Below are 19,538 nucleotides of genomic sequence, written 5' to 3' on the forward strand. Positions count from 1 at the left end.
CACAGGAATGTATCAGCTTCTCACTGCTGACACAGCCAAGAACAACACATCTTAAACCAAACACGGGGCCCTGAACCCACCACACCTCCTCTCCTGGCCCTAAAATCAGCTCCAAACTCTGAAACTCGCCATCCCTGCCTGAAATCGGCCCTTGGAGCCACACACCATTCATGAATTCACCTCATGGCTGATGCCACCCGGGCCCAGCTCCGCCTCTCAGTTAAATCGGGGAGCACAGCGAATGGTGCCTTCCAGCTTTAGTCCCGTCCTGCACACGAACAGAGCCCAGCATCCCGCAGGAGGCACCCGCCTTCATCCGTGGTGTCCCACTTCCAGCATCCCTTTCTGAGCACCAAAGAAACAAGCGCTCAAGGCCCTGGCTTTGGATTCCACTTAAAGAACAGTCACCTACGATTTGGGCACCTGGCAGGAGTTTCCTCAACTCTCAGAGCTCCATCAGCAGGAGATCCCTGCTGCTGCTGAAGCAGCCCATCACACGCCTGCCGCAACCCAAGGGGGAAGGAGCTACCAGCTCCTGGTACCCACCCTGGGCAGCAGGCATCTCCACACCTTTCCTGTACAAGCTCCACTTAAACTTGTCCCAGCATGGGTAGTCACTTACAGCCCCAGGATCATCACACTGGGGTGTCAAAGGGTCAGGAACCTGTCGCTGCCAAACTCCGTGCCAAGAGTGTCCTGGAAAGCTCCACCAAGAAGGCCAAGGTGCTTCCCACAGCCACCCAAGTCTTTCAGAGTTAAACAGGGTATGTTGAGGGGGACGGACGGACGGACGGACGGACGGACGGAAGGAAGGACGGACGGACGGACGGACGGAAGGAAGGAAGGAAGGAAGGAAGGAAGGAAGGAAGGAAGGAAGGAAGGAAGGAAGGAAGGAAGGAAGGAAGGAAGGAAGGAAGGAAGGTCATCACCCCTGGGTTGCAAGGTTCAAACTGGAGCCAAGGTTAAAGGGTCTCAGCTCTTAACCTAGCATTCCCACGCCAAGACCTCCCACAACACCTTTTTCTCTCTGCTTCGCCAGAAAATGAGGCAGGTGGGAGATCACTACCCAGAGATAACTCCAGAGGTGCCCACCAAGCTCCTGTAACCTCCCCACTCACCTGATAGTCAAGGTCACGGGCTCAGGGGATCCATTCACATTGAACTTGAATTCTTCTCTGAACTGCCCCAGGATGGTGGAACTGAAGGAGATCTGGATGACCTGGAGATCGCCTGGCAAAATCTCCCCCTCGCTGGGGAGAAAGGTGAAGCAGGAGCCCAGAGCTGTAGCTGGAGGAACCAAGCTGAAGACAGCTCGGATGAGTCCTTTGTTAAACAGCACCACCTGCAGCACGAAGGCAAAATGGAAACACAGAAGGACATTTCCTTTAGAGAAGACCCATTTGCTTTCTAATTCAACACTGAACACCTGCAAGGCAGAAGTCAAAGGAAATACAACGGGACAAGTTCTGCCTTTGGGTTTTTTTCCAGGCAAAGCAGTGATAACTCCATAGAACCTCTGCCTTTGTCCAGCTGGCACAGAGCTGCCCTGCTCACAACTCCTGAGCTGCCAGAAATCCCACAAGGAGCCACCAGGCTCCAGCCCAAGCCCTGCTAGCTCTCACAGCTCACCTCGTACTTGTGCGCTGCTCCCAAGAAGACATCCCCGATCACCCGATGGTCAAAGCTGGAGCGCAGCCGAGGGCCTATGCCTTCCCCTTGGATGCACAGGGGCAGCCTGGTCTCACGGCCTGGGGAGAGAATTCAATGTCAGTACAGCAATTCCCTCTGATCCCGCATTTTCCAGGCTCTAGCCTCCGACTTGGGGCTGGCAGGGATCAGCCCAGGAAGATCCAGGGAAAGGTACAGGACCCTTCCCTTGGCAGATATGCCTTTGGGCTGCTTTCTCCTTTCTGACCAAACCCTTGGGCTGCTTTCTAATTGAGCCATCACTTTGCACCCTGAAACAATCACACAATCATTAAGGCTGGAAAAGACCTCCAAGATCATCCAGCCCAACCATCCCCCCACCACCTCTATTACTCACTAAACCATGTCCCTAAGTACCTCATCCAACCTTTCCTGAGGGACGGTGACTCCACCACCTCCCTGGGCAGCCCCTTCCAATGCCCAACCGCTCTTTCCGAGAAGAAATTTCTCCTCCTTTCTAACCCGAACCTCCCCTGGCACAACTTGCAGCCATTCCCTCTCGTCCTCTCGCTACTTAGCTGTGAGAAGAGGCTGAGCCCCAGCTCCCCACAGCCTCCTTTCAGGGAGACAGAGAGAGCAATAACGTCTCCCCTCGGCCTCCTCTTCTCCAGGCTGAACACCCCCAGCTCCCTCAGCCGCTCCTCAGAGGATTTGCCCTCCAGCCCCTTCCCCAGCCCCACTGCCCTTCTCTGCACACGCTCCAGGACCTCCATGTCCTTCTTGGAGTCAGGTGCCCAAACTGAACACAGGATTTGGGGTGATGCTGAGTTTCCAAGGCCACCTCTGAATCTCTTCCCATGTGCTAAGATGAGCTTTGAAATCCACTCAAGGAAGGTGTAAAGCTCAGGAAAACACAACCCAAGACAAAAATCTGCTGTTTATACTCATGCAGCTCAGCACCACCTGCACCCAACATACAGCTCCACACCTGGGTGCTCCAGGGCTCGCCACCTGCAGCAGCATCTAACCACCACAGGGCTTTAGGATGTCTAGGGAGAAGCAACTCCCCAAATTCCCACCATGATACCTCAGCCAGGCTCCTCCCCACCACGGGCAAGAGCAGGAGGGGACAGGAGCCGTACCTGAGATGTCGCAGTAGAACTTTTGTTGATACACTCTGGCTTCTTCAGGCTTAAAGGTCACACTAATTTCAGCTGAACAATTTGGCAAAATCTCTCCCTCCTAAAACAGAAGCAGACAGCAAACCATTTATCTTCAAACGTCACATCCCTTCGTTCCAACCGTGGCCCCATGAGCCGATATTTAGAGCACCAGGGAAGAGGAAAGAGCCAGTGACACTGATCAACAATATTTATAAGGGAGTTTGGAAGCAGCTACGAAAAACTTTCCCAGTCCCTGACCTTTACTGGCACCTGGGAGAGGCATTTTGTTAAATTAAGGCTATAACGGAGCAACCAGCCCGGCTCACACTCCAGCCAGTCCAGCAGGATCGCTTCAGAGGTGCCGGCCAGTCACGGACTCACAGACCGTTAGGAGCTGGAAGGGACCTCCAAAGCTCATCCAGTCCCACCCCCTGCCAGAGCAGGCTCACCCAGAGTCAATCCCACAGGAACGCATCCAGGGGGGCTTCAATGTCTCCAGAGAAGGAGACTCCCCAGCCTCTCTGGGCAGCCTGTTCCAGGGCTCCATCACCCTCACAGTGACACAGTTCCTCCTGACATTCCCATGGAACTTCCTCTGCTCCAGCTGCACCCACTGCCCCTTGTCCTGTCGCTGCCATCCCTGAGCAGAGCCTGGCTCCAGCCTCCTGACTCTCGCTCTTTACATATTTATAGACACTAATGAGGTCACCCCTCAGTCTCCTCTTCTCCAGGCTACAGAGGCCCAGCTTCCTCAGCCTCTCCTCATAAGGAAGCGGGTTCTACTCCATCATCTCTGTAGCCCTCTGCTGGGCTCTTCCAAGGAGTTCTATCTCCTTCTTGAGCTGAGGGGCCCAGAACTGGACACAACATTCCAGGCCTGGTATCACCAGGGCAGAGTAGAGGGAGAGAAGGACCTCTCTTGGCCTCCTAACCACCCCCCTTCTAATACACCCCAGGATGCCATTGGCCTTCTTAGCCACAAGGGCACATTGCTGGTCATGCTCATATTGCTGTCCCCCAGGACCCCCAGGTCCCTCTCACCTACGCGGCTCCCCAACAGGCCAGTCCCAAACCTATACTGGTACCTGGGGTTGTTCTTCCCTAGATGCCTGCCCAAACCCCACAAAGCCTTTCCCAGACTACCAGCCCTCCATCAGCTTCCTAACTCCTGCAAGCAAGGATTTCCTCTAGCCACTTGTCACAAGGGGTTGATTATTTCTGCAGGGTGCTCTCAAGCACCACGGGCGACAGGTGGGAAGAGAGAAGCCACTTTTGGCCTGAAAGGTCTATCCCAGCTTTTAGGGAGCCTCTCCAGCACATTCAGGTAGCAAGAAGTGTCTCTGCCTGAGCTAAAGGCTCATCACCGGAGAGAAGGCTAATGGAAGTCAGTGGAATTTTAGATTCTCCAGTTGATAAAGGAGAAAATCTTTACTATGGTTTGACATCCAGACAGCCCCACGTCGGGGGAGCAGACAGACACGAGCAAAACTCTGGAGCAAAATTGATTGTTCCATAAAGAACAGAATTCATGGAAATCAAAAGGTTGCTGATGCTGGCAGAGACACAAGGGGGGAGAATCAGGTAGTAGCCCACTTGTAGTCAGCCCTGGAGCAAACTCCGTAACATCAGTGCAGATGTCTAGGAGAGGTGTCCACTCCAAAGGACCTGGCTACTCTTCACATCCACTCATCACTACGGGAAGTACCAGGACTCGGTTCTGTGGGCAAATGGATTTCTGGGCCTCACCTTAATGCCCCTCAGGAGCGGGTTAAGCCCGTGGTGGAGGCCTAGGCCTACTGTCACTAAGCAGGAGCCCTGGGTGACACCCCACAACCAGCTCTGGCGCAGCGCAGGATGCTCCCAATGCCCGGCTGATCAGGTCCCACTCTCTACAAGCTCCCTACTGCTCTGACATGATCTCTCTGTCACATCATGCTGCCCCCAGCTGCACTGGTGTGAAACTGCAGCCCTGCATTGGTGACTCCCAACCTTACATGGGTGATAAGAAAACACCATCCCCCTCCCTAAAACAAAGCAGGTTCACCTTTTCTCATGCCAGACCAGGCACACCCTCGGAGTTGGGGCTCGGGGGGATTAAACCACAAGCTTTGGCTCACGTAAATGGAAGAGCAAGATAACTAAGCAAGCTGCTGTACCTAGGTGTGACAGAGGTCAAAAAGCCTGCCTGAACCTGCTGGTCTCACATGCAAGCTCCTGATGGCACCAGAACAGAGGTTCAGGGCTGGCACAAGCCCAGGGTAGGTGAGGACTGGTATTTCTGTGATTAAACGGCGGCTGAATTTGCCCTCCTTCCCACAGAGGAGCGCATCGCTCTTTGGGTCAGCATCCCAACTGACACGGTCCCACACCCTGCGTTAACCCTGTGCAAGGTGTGCCTTTACCTGTAAGGCTCCATCCCTCTGAACGTGCTCAGGACACTTAGGCAGCTCTTCATTTATAGCCCTGGGAGCAAAGCCCAGCTTTAGGCTCTCGGTGCCCATCACGAGTTGGGAAACGCTTTTTGCCACCAGCTCTCCCGGCCCCACCAGAAACCCAACGTTTCCTCCCAGCACATCAAGCAGGGATCTGCTGAGTGACCTCATTCAGGGAGGAAGAGGAGGAGGAAGAAGAGAAAGGGAGCTTTCAAAGCTCTCACTTACCGCTGGCTCAATGCTGAAGATCCCGTTGGAGGAAAGCAGGGATTCTCCTTGCACCTTGGCACTCTGGTCGGGGATGCTGCAGGAGAGGAGGCGGGAAAGGTGATCTTGCGTCCTGGGGTCTCACACAAGTGAGCAGCCCTCAGGAGAGCGACCTAGCTCAAAGCTGCTGCCACAACCAATGGGGAATCCACCTCCATCCTCAACTGGCTTCTCCTACCCCCAGGATGCTCAGGGAAGGCAGAGGAGGATGAGGAGCACCAGGGCAGCACGTCACCAGGCAGGGCAGCAGCACCCTGCTCTGGGCTGCAGGTTCCCAGCATCACTGTCTTCTCTTCCCTTTCAGACCCGCAGGTGTAAGGAACAACCACATCCCCTCTGCTCCCCACCCCGCCTCCACCAGAGGATCCCACGGCTCTGGGATTCAGGCACCACAACATCCCAGTGAAATTGGTGGGTAGGTGCAGAAATACAGAGGCCGTGAGAAAGGAAGCCTAACATCACCTGATGAAGACGTCAGGACTGGCACCTCTGAGCCCAAACCCTTCAGCCTGGCCCTGAACCACCTGCTTTTTTCCTTTTCCCCTTCTCCTCAGAGCTCTGACACAGTTAATTTCTCCCTCACTTGGTAGTAGTTGCCAAAATTATCCTGGAGTTGAAGGATGACAAGCCAGAGATGGGAAGGGAGCAGAACTTCCGAGTGGGTGCACTGCTGTCCTCACAAAGCCTCCACTTTGTGGCAGTTTCCTCATCAGCTCCACGGTCACGCTAACTCCTACATCCACCCCACTCTGAGAAGTCACACAAGGATTCCCAAATCACCCAAGCTTTCAAGTGCAATCTCCCACCCCTCATTCCACCTCCCGGGCTCGGAGTGTGTCTCTGCCACCTGAGAGAGGCCTTTCAAAGCTTCCCCAAAGACATCCTTTGAAGATCCACCCCCATCTCTCACCACCGTGAAGACAGGGCGTTCTGAAGCCCAAATGCACTTCCAAGGCCCATGCTGCCCTACCTTCCTTCCCTGCAGACCCTTCCACCTCCAAACTCTCCCCAAGCTCAAAGGAAGGGCAGAAACACCCCGTGCTGGAAACCTGGACAGCCCAAACCTATTCAGGAGATGGCCTCATCCTCCTGGGCCAATGAAACTTCACAGACTCTCTGCAGCCCGGGAGCCACTGGCTCTCAGAAGTCTGCAGCTCCCACAACACCAGAGCTCGCTCTCAGAGGAAATCCAGTCACTGCAATCAAGCTTTCCTCCCCAAAACATCACCCTCAGCCACAGGGTGGATGGAACTGGGATGGGAAACACCGAGCTCCATTACCCTAAAGCCCAGGGACACCCACCCTGATGCTGTGGATGGCTGACTTGTCCTAAAAGCACCAACCCCCCTCGAGGCCATACGGTAGCGTTCCCCTTGGGCAGGGTACCTAACCAAAGGCATCTTTGAAACGGACCTTCTCTCCCGCTGATCCTCCTCCTCCTGCGTGCCACAAGCCTTCCACTGGAAGCGGGCGATGATGTCACTGCGGTTGTGGATGGCCACGCATCTGCGCTTCGACAGCGTGAGGTAGGTCTTCTCAATGCTCACAGGCTCCTCATCCAGCCGGATGTTGACATCTACAGCCACTCCATAAAGGTTTGTTTTCGTGTTTTCACCTGGAAGAAAGCAAAGGGGACTCTTTACTCCTCTCACTTGCCGATGGAAGTACGAGGAACGCAGCGAGCCTCAGGTCACAGAAGAAAGGGCTACAGCTTTTATTACCCCTCATTCCCAGGGGAGTCCCACCTCAGCCACAGCTCACACGGCATCTCCTCCAGGCCCACCACAAGTGTCAAGTCTCTCCCAGTCTCTCACTGATCCCCCACAAAGGTGCCGGCAGGGTGTGCGCCAGAAAAGAAGGTGGCAGAGGAAGGAGCAAAGCGACAGCCCATGGCAGGATGGGATGCAGACAAGAGCTTCCCTGTGTTGTAGAAGCAGTGCCCGTACTCCTGATCAGGACAGTCTGAAGAGCTGCCACTTCAATCCACCCAATAACGGGCAGAGGGAGAACTGTGACTTCCTCTACATTTGCTCAAGCAGGGACAGGGACAGGCTTGTCCCAGCTGCAGCAAACATGAAGCATCACTGCAGAAACCCAACCCCATGTAAGCTGTGGAGGAACCAGGTGCTTCAGTGAGAACAAGACTCAGGTTTTCCAAGCAAGCCACCAAGATCCTGACAGAAGCTGTTTAACATCTCACCTTCTCCTTGAGTTTTCCCCCCCTCAACTTGTTCTTAAAGCGACTTAGGAAGCTGATGGCGCTTCGCTGGCACCTGGGACCCTCGTAAAGATTTCCTACCTGTCTCTTCCTGACAAATCCCAGGAGCCCCCACGTCCTGGCTGCTTTAGTTGTCAAGAGTGGGATTTAGAGGGCGGCGTAGAAAAAGGGGCTGCAGCAAGACCACGGGGAAGCGGCATATGGGACAGAGGTGTGTAAAGGACAGTGGGCATGGGACAGCGTCCCATAGAGACACCCCCACCACCACCCCCACGTTACGCTTACAGGACCAAATCCAGCACTGGTTCGGAATGGAACATCACACGCGTGTACGCACGCGGTCACCCAGATTCGAGGTTCATCCTTCCTCCACCCAGCAGCTCCCAGGAAAACAGATTCCCAAAGCATTATCCTTCCTGTTGAGGGGGATGCACTCTAACAACCCCGAAACACCAGCTGGTTTTCACTTTTCTTGGAGGGAAAGCTGGGGGATAGCACCCAGCAAGGGAATTTGGGTGCTTGGGACAATAGGCAATGATGGCAGATGACTGTCACAAGGGTGTGGGGTGGTGGCCACCGTGCTGACAGCAGGGAACACCCAGGGATGGGCCAGGACACCAGACAGACAGAATAAGGACAGACTCAGCCTTTGCCCTTCTAAGCACCAGAATACACAGAGGTTTTGAAACAAAAGGGTTTACAAGTAGATTGCAAAGGAAGTTCAGCCTTGTTCTGCTTTGAAGGACGCAGACCTGCAGATAGGACACTCACCTGTGTCGTAGTGAACTATCAGGGAACCGCAATAATACCCAGTCTTCAGCGGGTGGAAGTCCACTGTTACTTGCATGGCCTCACCGATGCCGAGCGTACGGATGGAGCGATCGACAGAGAAAGGGCTGCAACAGAGACACACACACTCATCAGGACTGTGGTGGGAGCTCTGGGGGCTCTTTTGCAGTCTAGTTCCCGGCAGCTCGCTTGTGTGAGGAGCAAACAAGCAGCTGGCAGCAGCAACCCAGAACACAGCGGGTCAGAAACACGGCTGGCGACCCTCGCTCTCCGAAGTCCAGAGGGTATGAAATGACTTCATCCCCCCCAGATTCTGCAGCCAGGCTCCAGTCCGGACCATACCATCAGAGAATGGGTTTTGAAGAGCCCAGAGCAGGTAAGAGCTGTTTGCATGCACAGCTTGACCCTGATGTCCCTGGGACATCAGGTTTTTTTCTGCCACCTAGAAACCTGCTACTCCTGAAAGACAGGAGAGAAGGTTTGGAGGGGGGGTTAAGAGCTCCTTTGCTCCTGGCATGCTTTTACTACATCCAGCTGTACGCTTGCTTTGTTGCACAATGTCTGAAGTTTCACAGGTCCTGATCTCCCAGCGGCACCTTGCACTCCCCAGATCCTATAACCTCATCTAGGCACACCAACCCAGGAGACCCCTTCACACCAGGACCTGCTGAGATCTTGCCCATTACGGCCCTTCAGCAAGAGAGCAACACTAGACCTGTAAGCACTCTGATAATTATCTACCTTGGTATTTAGGGCTTGCTTACTCTCACCAGGGGTCAAGCTTCCCCATCTTGACAGAGGTGGGCTCAAGTTATGTCCCACGAGGATACCAAGGGCCATCATACTCCTGACATAATGCAGAAAGGCAGCTGACAAGTGAAAGAAGCTGGCAAGTCAGTGACACAGGCCCTCAAAGCACCACCGCGGCTTCTCTCCTGCAGCCACATGCTCAGTAAACGCAGCGTGCAAGGAGGCTGCACTATACTGTGAGTCCCGGGCTACCTTCATCTTCTAACAGCCAAGCTTTCTTTGGTCTACTGCTGCCTTAATTGGCATCCTAAAACCAGTTGAGTTTGGGAGAACCTAGTTCATTAAAAGCTACCTCCAGCCCCAAGGCAGACAGCAAAGTTACTGGGGCCTGAAATGCCCCACCCTGTCCACCCAGACCTACAGCAGGGAAAACCCCACCAAACCCAAAGGCTTAACCTTTGCACATGCTACTTTTTGGCAGCAGTAGAACAGCCAAAGTCAAGCAGCATAACCATCCCAGAAAACCCAGTCTCTCAGGACAAAGCATCCCAGACTGCACTGAAAAATCCCAGGTACACTCAGCACCTCCCAAGCCCAACCTTCCCTTCCCCCCTTTTCCTGCACCTCAGCCCTAATTTCACAACCTCGGGTGGTCTTTGTGCATCCCCACACCTCCCTGTAGTGTATGGGTACCACAGGGGATCGCTGAGCTCTCTGCCTTGGAAGATCATCTCCCGAGCTTTCCAAGCTGGGTGGGGACACTCCTAGAGGGATCTAATCCCAGACCGACCCTCTCTGTCCCTGGAGCACGGCAGAGCACAACGTCCATCGCCGCAGGAAAAGGCAGCGCTGCTCCTTGTCTGCTCCCAGACACCATTTTCATCTTAAACCTATTGGAATGACATTTCTCTCTGCCAATGTCACAGAGAAGAAACTCATTCTCCTGCCTGAACCACAAGAGCAATGGGAAGAGACTTACTGGATTTATCCTCCTGGGATTTTTATTCCCAAGCGCTGCGGTTAGGGGCTGGGCACGGCCCTGCGCAGGGAGGGCAGGCACAGAGCACACTGAAGAATGGGCAGTGCTGGGGTGGCTGGCTGGGGTGTTTTCATGAAAAAGCAGTCAAATCATGGCCAAAATGCCACCACGTTTTCTGGAAGCTATCGAAGATGCTGAATTGGCCCCACAGATTCACTTACAAGCTCCTCTCTGGAGCAAAAAGCAGAACAGAAAACAGCCAAGTCCTTGCACAAATGATGACCGGGCAGGGAACATCACCAGGATGTGACCAGATGCACGAGCTGAGCTCTCAGTACTGTGAGGAACAGTTAAGGATGGGAGATGGGCTGCAAAAGCACCCTAATGGGGAGAGCAGAAAGTTCTACGCTTGGTGCCAGAGAGGGGAGGCAAAGACAAGTGGCACAAGCAGGACAGCAGACTGGGGAACGGTGGCACCTGAGCTGGTTTGTGAATGGGCAAGAGCCTGAGTTTGCTCAGGCCAGAAAGGAGAAGTTGCATCAACTAAACCAGAAGTTCAACCTGCACAGATAAAACATAGAGGATACAGGCCCATCAGCTGGCCTCTACATGCTCAGACGGATCTCTCATTCCCTTCTACCCCACTGCTGTCCTCCTCCTCTCTCACATGTGCCTGTACCTGTGTTGTGGCTTTGCATGGCTGGGTTCTGCTGGAGAAGGGGGAGATCTGCAGGGGTGGCTTCTGCAAGAAGCAACCAGAAGCTCTCTGAAGCCCCACAGAGCAAACACCAGACAGCTCAAGGCTGGAGTCGCTGCTGACCAAGGCCGAGCCCATCAGGGATGGTCACAGTGCCTCAGAATCACAGTTAGAGGGAAAAAAAACACCAAGAAACTGCTTTTTGCCCCCAGAGCCAGAAGTGAGAAAATGTGAGGAACTGTGCAGACACCAAGGCCAGGGAAGAAGGAGCAGGGAGGGATGAGGAGGTGTTTCAGGCACCAGAGAGAAAGATTCCCCTGCAGCCTGTGGAGAAGACCATGGTGAAGCAGGCTGTCCCCCTGCAGCTCATGGATGGCAGGGAGCAGAGATCCCATCTATAGCTGTGGAGGATCCCACGCTGGAGTGCCTGGAGACACCTGAAGGACACTGTGACTCTGGGGGAAGCCCGTGTCGGAGCAAGCTCCTGGCAGTGAAACTTGCTGCTCTAGAGCTCGAGAAGAAAAACACCCCCACACACCTTTTGTTGGGCAAATGAAGTGAGGTCCCTTACCTCTGAGTGCTGATGGAGTAGCGGGCCTCCCGGTTACCAAGATTGCGAACCAGCAGAGTCTTCTGGCTGCTGTACTTGACTGGACAGGTGGAGAAGTTCAGGTGGAGGGGGAAGTCCAGGAATGCCCGGGCACAACTAGCTCGGATCCGCTCAATGAACTGTCCCTTGTCTGTGACACAGGTGATCTGGTGAGAGTAATCCTGAGGGGAAGGAACAAATCACGGTACGTTCAGTCCCGGCGGAAGGAAAACTGCTGCTTCCCACCACTAACAGGAGCCTTTGGGAATGGAACAGCACTTCTTTCTGTAACGACCTTTCCCTCCAGCAGCACCACTAGGACAGGGCTGGTACCCTGCAGAGAGGAAACCGCCCTGCTGATCCAGCTGCCTCCTCAGTGAGCTGGCAGAACCAGACCAAGTCACCTGATAGCTTGATGCCGAAGCACCACAACAGAGTAATCCCACGGAAGGGATTGCAGCAGATCAAGGACCTGCTTCCAGCACCGCTCCGCACCCGGTTATGCCGCGGCACCAACTCCATCCCAGTGACCCCACTTGAAGCTTGGTGGGGGATGCTCAGGTACACTGTTGGATGGACTTTGCCACCAGCCGTTGGTGAAATCACAGAATCACAAGGTTGGAGAAGACCTTTAAGATCATCGAGTCCAACTGATCCTGTCCTGTGCTAAACCATATCCCATAGTACCTGATCTGCCCTTTTTTCAAACACACCCCGGGACGGCGACTCAACCCCCTCCCTGGCAGCCTGTCCCAGGCCCTCACAACTCCTTACCGAGATGACTGTTTTAACATCAAGGGAGGCAGAGATTTCCCACCCCTTTCCACAGCATCTCAAGGACAAGATTGGGGACACCAACCCTCCAAAAGCTGATCCACCTCCCCAGCCCCGAGCCGCCTCTGCTCCATACCCAAGCTATTCCTGACAGATCCCTGACAGGTACTGAAGGGCACCAACAATTCCAGCCCTGCCCTCGGCGCAGCCTCTTCCAGCTCCTCCCAGGCCCTGAGAGCTCTCGCTGCACATCTAACCTCTGACTTCCCTTTCACCTCAGCCCAGCACCTGGGGGAGGCAGGGGACAGCTCTGCTCTCTCTGCTGCACACTGTGGCACAGCCGATGCCTTGATAACGTCTCTGAAGTTTCCAGAAGTGACTGGGTGTCTTCCTGAAGCTGGTGCTCTCAGGCCCACAGGCGGGAGGCACGGGGACAGCCCTACCAGAGTCAAGCATGCTATTCCCAGCCCTGGGCTGCTTCAGCAAGGAGCCAGACAGCCATTGCCCTGTCCCCCAGGCAGAGGCATTCCTCAGAGATAAGTCCTCCCAGCCTTGTCTCCCCTCTTCCAGCTGCACTGTGCCCACCCGAAAGACAGAGGCAGGTCTCCCACTTGTCCTCAGACACCACGGTGACACTGCAGCCAGTAGCTGCAGCTCGCTGCCAGTTCTGCCTGCACTCATCTGACACGTTCCCAACCTCCCGTGCTGTCCCAGGCCATCCCTCACCCGTTCCTTACGTGTGTCTCACTCTCCCCCCCAGTAACCTCCTGTCTGGGCGGTGTCATACTCACTGGTCCTGTGGAAGCAGCAGCTTTAAGCACCCATCCAAGCAAGTGTTACTCCAGATAAAACACATCCCCCCCACTCTGCCCAGGGGGACTTCCCTGGCAAGACCCTGAAGCCTTCAACCCTCACACCCTTCTGAAGGCTCACGCTCCTCCTTCCAAGCCAAAGCATTAACAAATCGGCTTCATTAAGCCCTGAGCAGGTACCGCAGGGTCTACGGCCTTCCAAGGTCCACTCTGCCACTGCTGAGGGTGTCACGGCCCTGAGGGTTTGCTGTGACTACACCAAAGCAAGGAAGGAGGAGGTTAGTTCAGAGGGAGGATGGAAAATGGCAAGCTCCTGCCCTTGTGTCCCACCCCAGCCTTCCCCCAGTACCATCCCTTTGGTGATAGCAACTCAACTCCAGCAGAACTTGGTCGGGGGTTATTGATCCTGGCTTAGCACCAGATGTCGCTTCAACATCGTCCCGGGGGGAAATATGTTTTCCCTTTTCCCCAACAGAAGGAACTGGACCAGCAGCAGCGGTTTCAAAGGACAGCAGGACCTTGTCACCGAGGTATTTAGAGAAGCTGGGGGCAAGCCTGCCACCAGCACACACCTCCTTCAAACATCACATCAAAGGGCAAGGAAAAGGGCAGGAAAAGGTCTACCTCATCACAGGAGCTTTCACTCGTATCTAGAGGCGGGAGAATCCGGGACCGCCTCAGCTCCCGGGTGCTGGCCAGCCTCTGCGCCTTGGTGACAGACTTCTCCAGGAAGGCAGAGGGTGTCCACTGAAACACAAAACACCAACAAGAGCTGCAGAAACACCTCTCTTCAGAAAGGCTTTTCTTGTTCAAGCACCACTGATAAACCATTTGTCACCACAGCCACTAGGATAGTCCTGGAAGTCCCCAAAGTTCCCCGCTGAAATATTTAACATCAGTCACTGAATGATGGAGAGCGGAACACGCGCTCTAACCAAGCGGCTCTGTCCCCTGCGCTTCTCCTTCGTCCTCTGATGTGACACGTTTGAGGATTTCTGCTCTTCGGGCATTTGTTTCCCCTTTAGCATTGCAGGATTCAGGCAGTGACCTTTGAAAGGAGTGGGGAGGAGTCATCAGAAACCCCCTAACTCCATCCTCGCACAATGCTCACAACCAGCCGGCGTGTGGAGATGTCACTGCCGGCTGAATCACAGGAGAGCAGAAAAGCAGCGCTGTGCCAAGACCGAGGTGGAGCTGGCTGGGTCCAAGCTTTAGTTACCTTTTTAATTAGCCCTTGTTTTCTCTCTGTTCTGGCCTCACAGCCCCCTCCACAGAAGCATACAGAGATACCTCCTCCATGAGGTTATATCCAGGAAAGGGAGCCTTGGCCAGCAAAAGGCACATTCATGGATGGGGAGGAGGAACTGCCCCACGTTCATGGATGGGGAGGAGGAACTGCCCCAACTCCACAGCTGTTTCAAGGGCTGGATCTGCGCTCAACCCAGGATGACACTCATGACAGAACTGGTTTGGACCCCATTCTAGCTGGGACTGGACACGTCTCTCAAGTCTTCAGGCAGAGTCTGAGCAGCCCCACCACATCCCCAGCTGCTGGGAGGGCAGGGATGGTCAGAGCAGCGCCTGCAAGGATGCTTCCGTGACAGAAGATACTGCTGCCCTCACCAAGAGGATGGGTAGAAGCACCCCAATGCTTCAGCTACTCCAGTGCACTGCCCAGGACATCCCATTAACTGGGTTCCAGCAGCACATTCAGACAAGACTCTGGACTTTCAGCCCACATTCCATCTCCCACTGCACCTTGATGGCCACCTCCAACACAAGTATGGCAGCAAAGAGATGGGGTGGTGGTGTGTACCTTCACAGTGTGGCTAAACAGGAGGGGCAGGCAGAGGAGAGACACAGGGCAGGTTTCCAGCCTTACCACAGCTCCTATCTGGCCACAGCAGGTACTTACATTTACATACTTCTTCTTTGGAGCTGTTACTACTCTCCGTTGTAATATTGTAGAAAGCTCACTAGATCGACGAACGTTTTTGGTAGCCATGTCTCAGCTAATCTGGAAGGAGCAACAATGGCACTTTGAAAATCCAGGAAGAGCAGCTGACCCCAGGCGACTTTGTGCCCGACCTTATCACCTGCTCAGGGTTATTACACCAACCTCCAGCCCAGGGACCGCGGCTGCCCCGAGCGTGAACAAGATCAGACCAGACCCCTTCCCACTTCGCCAGCCCAACGCCCACCCCCCGTGCCAGGAGCTTTGCCCTGTTTCTAACTAACGCAGCACGGAGTTCAATGCTCTGATGAAGAACTAGAGTCTCCAGGCTCAGTCAGTTGGTTTGAGCTACAGAAATTATCCAGCAAATATGACTCCTTCCAGGCATGAAATTCCCACAGCCCCCAAGAGCATTTCTCCCAGGAGAACAAGGGCCCTAATTTTCACTTATTAACACTCACACTCGAGGCTCTCTACAGGCATTCGAGGCTGTAACAGCAGAAAGAAAACCATGAAGCCATTAAAGGAACAACAGCAATCAGCTCAAACACAAACACCACGTCTGTGCAAGCAGGGCTGCTAAAGACTTGATCCTAACAGCAGTTCTTCTCCAGCACCCCCCCACCCCCCACAAGGAATGCGGGTTGACCGCTCCATGGCCGGCTTTTAGGTCCATGGCCCAGTCAACAGCCTGACAACCACCTCTCCATCTCCATCACACACAGCCAAGCACTGCCATTCTGTAGTGGCTCCTGTCAAGATCTGAGCCAAAGCTCATGGAACTCATAGGCAGACACAGGCTATCAGGCTGTTTCCATGGGCAGTATCATACCCTACCCAAAGCAAACGCTTGGGCCCACAGCAGCATCAATTCACGGTGCACAGCTGTGCTGTGTCCACATCCTGACCACTGCTGTCACCCACAGAGCTCTGCTATCACCCAGCTCACCCAAAATGCTCCCGCAAACCCCAATCCAAGTCAAACTCTTCTAATCTCAACCTGCAAACACCTTCTCAACAAGAGTTCCGCGCATCCCTGCCCAGTTCTCCCAAGGGAGTTTGAATCTCTGGCAAAACAAACGGCAGTTGAATTGAAAAGATACCAAACTGGAGACAGGCAAACAGCCAAAAGCAGCAGCAGGAGCATCACCCCCAGCCTCACCTGGGCAGGCTCCAGCCTCTTACCCACTTACCCAGCACACACACACACATTCCTGGCTGCCAGAACAGACAACAGGCCCTATTTCCTGGCTTACTGCTGTCCTACTCAGCACTGCAGTAACCCTGAGGTGTCACAGACACGTCACCCAGTTCCTCCCACCCTTCAGGCACTGACACCCTCATTTACACGTTGCAACACTGAGGTTTAAGGTCCAAACACCCAAAAGCCCGTGAACAAGAAGAGGAGGGCAGCACCAGCAGCCTCCATCCCCTCCACTCCTGCCCCAGGGCCTGGATGCGGCCACAGCTGCATCCCATGGGGGGGCAGACCTTGGCCTGGGAAGTCTGCTCTGATGGGGAGCACAGCGGGGCAGCTGGAGGGGGGGGTGCAGCAGGAGGGGACAGGCCCCGACACAAAATGCTGCCGCCTCCTCTAGCCCGGCACGAGAGCCCCCCCTTGGCTCCTTAGGCAGCCCCGCCCCTGAAATCCCGCCCTCCCTCCCTCCCAAACACAGCGCCTCCTTGCAGGGAAGCCTACCCGGCAGCAGGGTGAGCACCAGGGCCTGACACAGTTCGGGCGGGACCCAGCTCACACCCCACACCCCCACCCCGGGCACGCTGTGCCACTCACCCCAACCGCTCCAGCCCCCAGCCCCGGCGCTCCGCCCGCCCCTCCCGAGGCCGCACCTCCGGAACGCGGCCACCGTCCCAAAAACACGGCCTTGGGCACCGGAATCTCCCCCCTCCCGCTCCCGAGGGGGCGTGGGGACACTCACACGCCGGAGCGCGGCCACCAGCCGGGCTGCTGCCGCTGGCAATGAAGCAACGGACACACACGTTCCCGTGGCAACGGCGGGACGCGAGCGAGGCCCGTGCGGCCGCGCCCGGCCAGCCCCGGGCAGAGCTGACCCAGCGCCGCACCTCGCCGGGGAGTTACTACCCGCTCGCTCCTGACCCGGGACCGGGGAAACCGGCGGCACGGGCGCGGGGGAGATGCCGCTTGGTGACAGCTCAGAGCCCAGTTCAACCAGCTCGCTGCCTGGCCGGCATCTCCTGACCCCCAGCCCGGCTCTCCGCACAGCCTGGCACCCACATGCAAACCGCAAGCAACAGGCTCTGACACTCAGCAGTCCCCACGTTCTGCTTCCCAGCAGCTCCAGCACCCTCCAAGCGATGTCAGAGCCTCAAGTGCCTCCTGCCTGCCCCACCCTACACTGCAAGCAGCTCCTCTTGCAGGAGCGCAGACGGGTGGCTGAATCGTGCTTCACTGAACACACTAAATGCTCCCCCTTCAGCAGCAATAAGGCACCTCTCTCCAGAGTAACCGGTTCATTTGCCTTTCTATTACACTTTGCTGGGAGAGCCAGAGAGGAGATCTGCTAAAAGGGAGAATCAGGATGCTCCTGAACACTTTTCTTCACCTAAATCATCTTGCCCTGTTCAGGCTTAAGTAGCAGGATCACGTTTCTTCCTTAGAAATCACCTGCTTAGCTGCAATTACCATATAAACAGCATCTCATGGGAGCCAGGAAAGGAGAAGCAGAATTTCCAGGACTAATCTCTTGCCCCTTCAGCCCACCACTAAGTGGCTGAGAGCTTTCTAAATCAAGCCTTGCTCCCCAGGAAGCCTCACCTGGCACCTTTATACTCCAGCCCCTCTTGTCTTTTTATCGCTTCGGTACTGCCATCCCACAATTTATTGTAAAAGCTCCACCACGGCAGAGATAATTAACAGGAGCCTCGTGTTACACCTTCCCCTTCCTGCTTTTCATAAACTCAAGCTCTCAGCTGACGGCGAGGCGGGCAAGGCGGACCAGGCTCCCTTCCAAGGGCCTGCCAGAGCTTCACAGTGCTGTGAATTTACAGCCACAGCTCCCGCCGTCAGCGCCCCCAGCCCCGGCGCTCCGCCCGCCCCCGCCCCTCCCGAGGCCGCACCTCCGGAACGCGGCCACCGCCCCAAAAACACGGCCTTGGCACCGGAATCTCCCCCCTCCCGCTCCCGGGGGGCGTGGGGATACTCACACACCGGAGCGCGGCCACCAGCCGGGCTGCTGCCGCTGGCAATGAAGCACCGGACACACACGTTCCCGTGGCAACGGCGGGACGCGAGCGAGGCCCCTGCGGCAGCGCCCGGCCAGCCCGGCCTGCGGGCCCGGCCAGCCCCGGGCAGAGCTGACCAAGCGCCGCACCTCGCCGGGGAGTTACTACCCGCTCACTCCTGACCCGGCACCGGGGAAACGGGCGGCACGGGCGTGGGGGAGATGCCGCTTGGTGACAGCTCAGAGCCCAGTTCAACCAGCTCACTGCCTTGCCGGCGTCTCCTGACCCCCGGCCCGGCTCTCCGCACAGCCTGGCACCCACATGCAAACCACAAGCCACAGGCTCTGACACTCAGCACTTCCCACTTTCTGCTTCCCACCAGTTCCAGCACCCTCCGAGCGATGTTAGAGCCTCAAGTGCCTCCTGCCTGCCCCACCGTGCACTGCAAGCAGCTCCTCTAGCAGGAGCGCGGACAGGTGGCTGAATCCTGCTTCACTATACACAGGAAATCCTCCTCCTTCAGCAGCTATAAGGCACCTCTCTCCAGAGTAACCGGTTCATTTGCCTTTCTATTACACTTTGCTGGGAGAACCAGGATGCTCCTGAACACTTTTCTTCACCTAAATCATCTTGCCCTGTTCAGGCTTAAGTAGCAGGACCACGTTTCTTGCTTAGAAATCACCTGCTTAGCTGTAATTACCATATAAACAGCATCTCACGGGAGCCAGGAAAGGAGAAGCAGAATTTCCAGGACTAATCTCTTGCCCCTGCAGCCCACCACTAAGTGGCTGAGAGCTTTCTAAATCAAGCCTTGCTCCTCAGGAAGCCTCACCTGGCACCTTTATACTCCAGCCCCTCTTGTCTTTTTATCGCTTCGGTACTGCCATCCCACAATTTATTGTAAAAGCTCCACCACGGCAGAGATAATTAACAGGAGCCTCGTGTTACACCTTCCCCTTCCTGCTTTTCATAAACTCAAGCTCTCAGCTGACGGCGAGGCGGGCAAGGAGGACCAGGCTCCCTTCCAAGGGCCTGCCAGAGCTTCACAGTGCTGTGAATTTACAGCCACAGCTCCCGACGTCAGCGCCCCCAGCCCCGGCGCTCCGCCCGCCCCCGCCCCTCCCGAGGCCGCACCTCCGGAACGCGGCCACCGCCCCAAAAACACGGCCTTGGCACCGGAATCTCCCCCCTCCCGCTCCCGGGGGGCGTGGGGATACTCACACGCCGGAGCGTGGCTGCCAGCCGGGCTGCTGCCGTTGGCAATGA

General features: G+C 55.6%; 1 protein-coding gene across 1 annotated transcript in view; it reads right to left on the bottom strand.

The window, feature by feature from the left end:
• LOC311195313 (nischarin-like) overlaps positions 1-19,538 on the bottom strand; it is a gene marked incomplete at its 5' end in the record, with an annotated part of 198,895 nt that overhangs the window by 139,695 nt on the left and 39,662 nt on the right.

This window comes from Gallinula chloropus (assembly GCF_964237585.1).
Source record: "Gallinula chloropus genome assembly, chromosome: 10".
Classification (NCBI taxonomy): Eukaryota; Metazoa; Chordata; class Aves; order Gruiformes; family Rallidae; genus Gallinula; species Gallinula chloropus.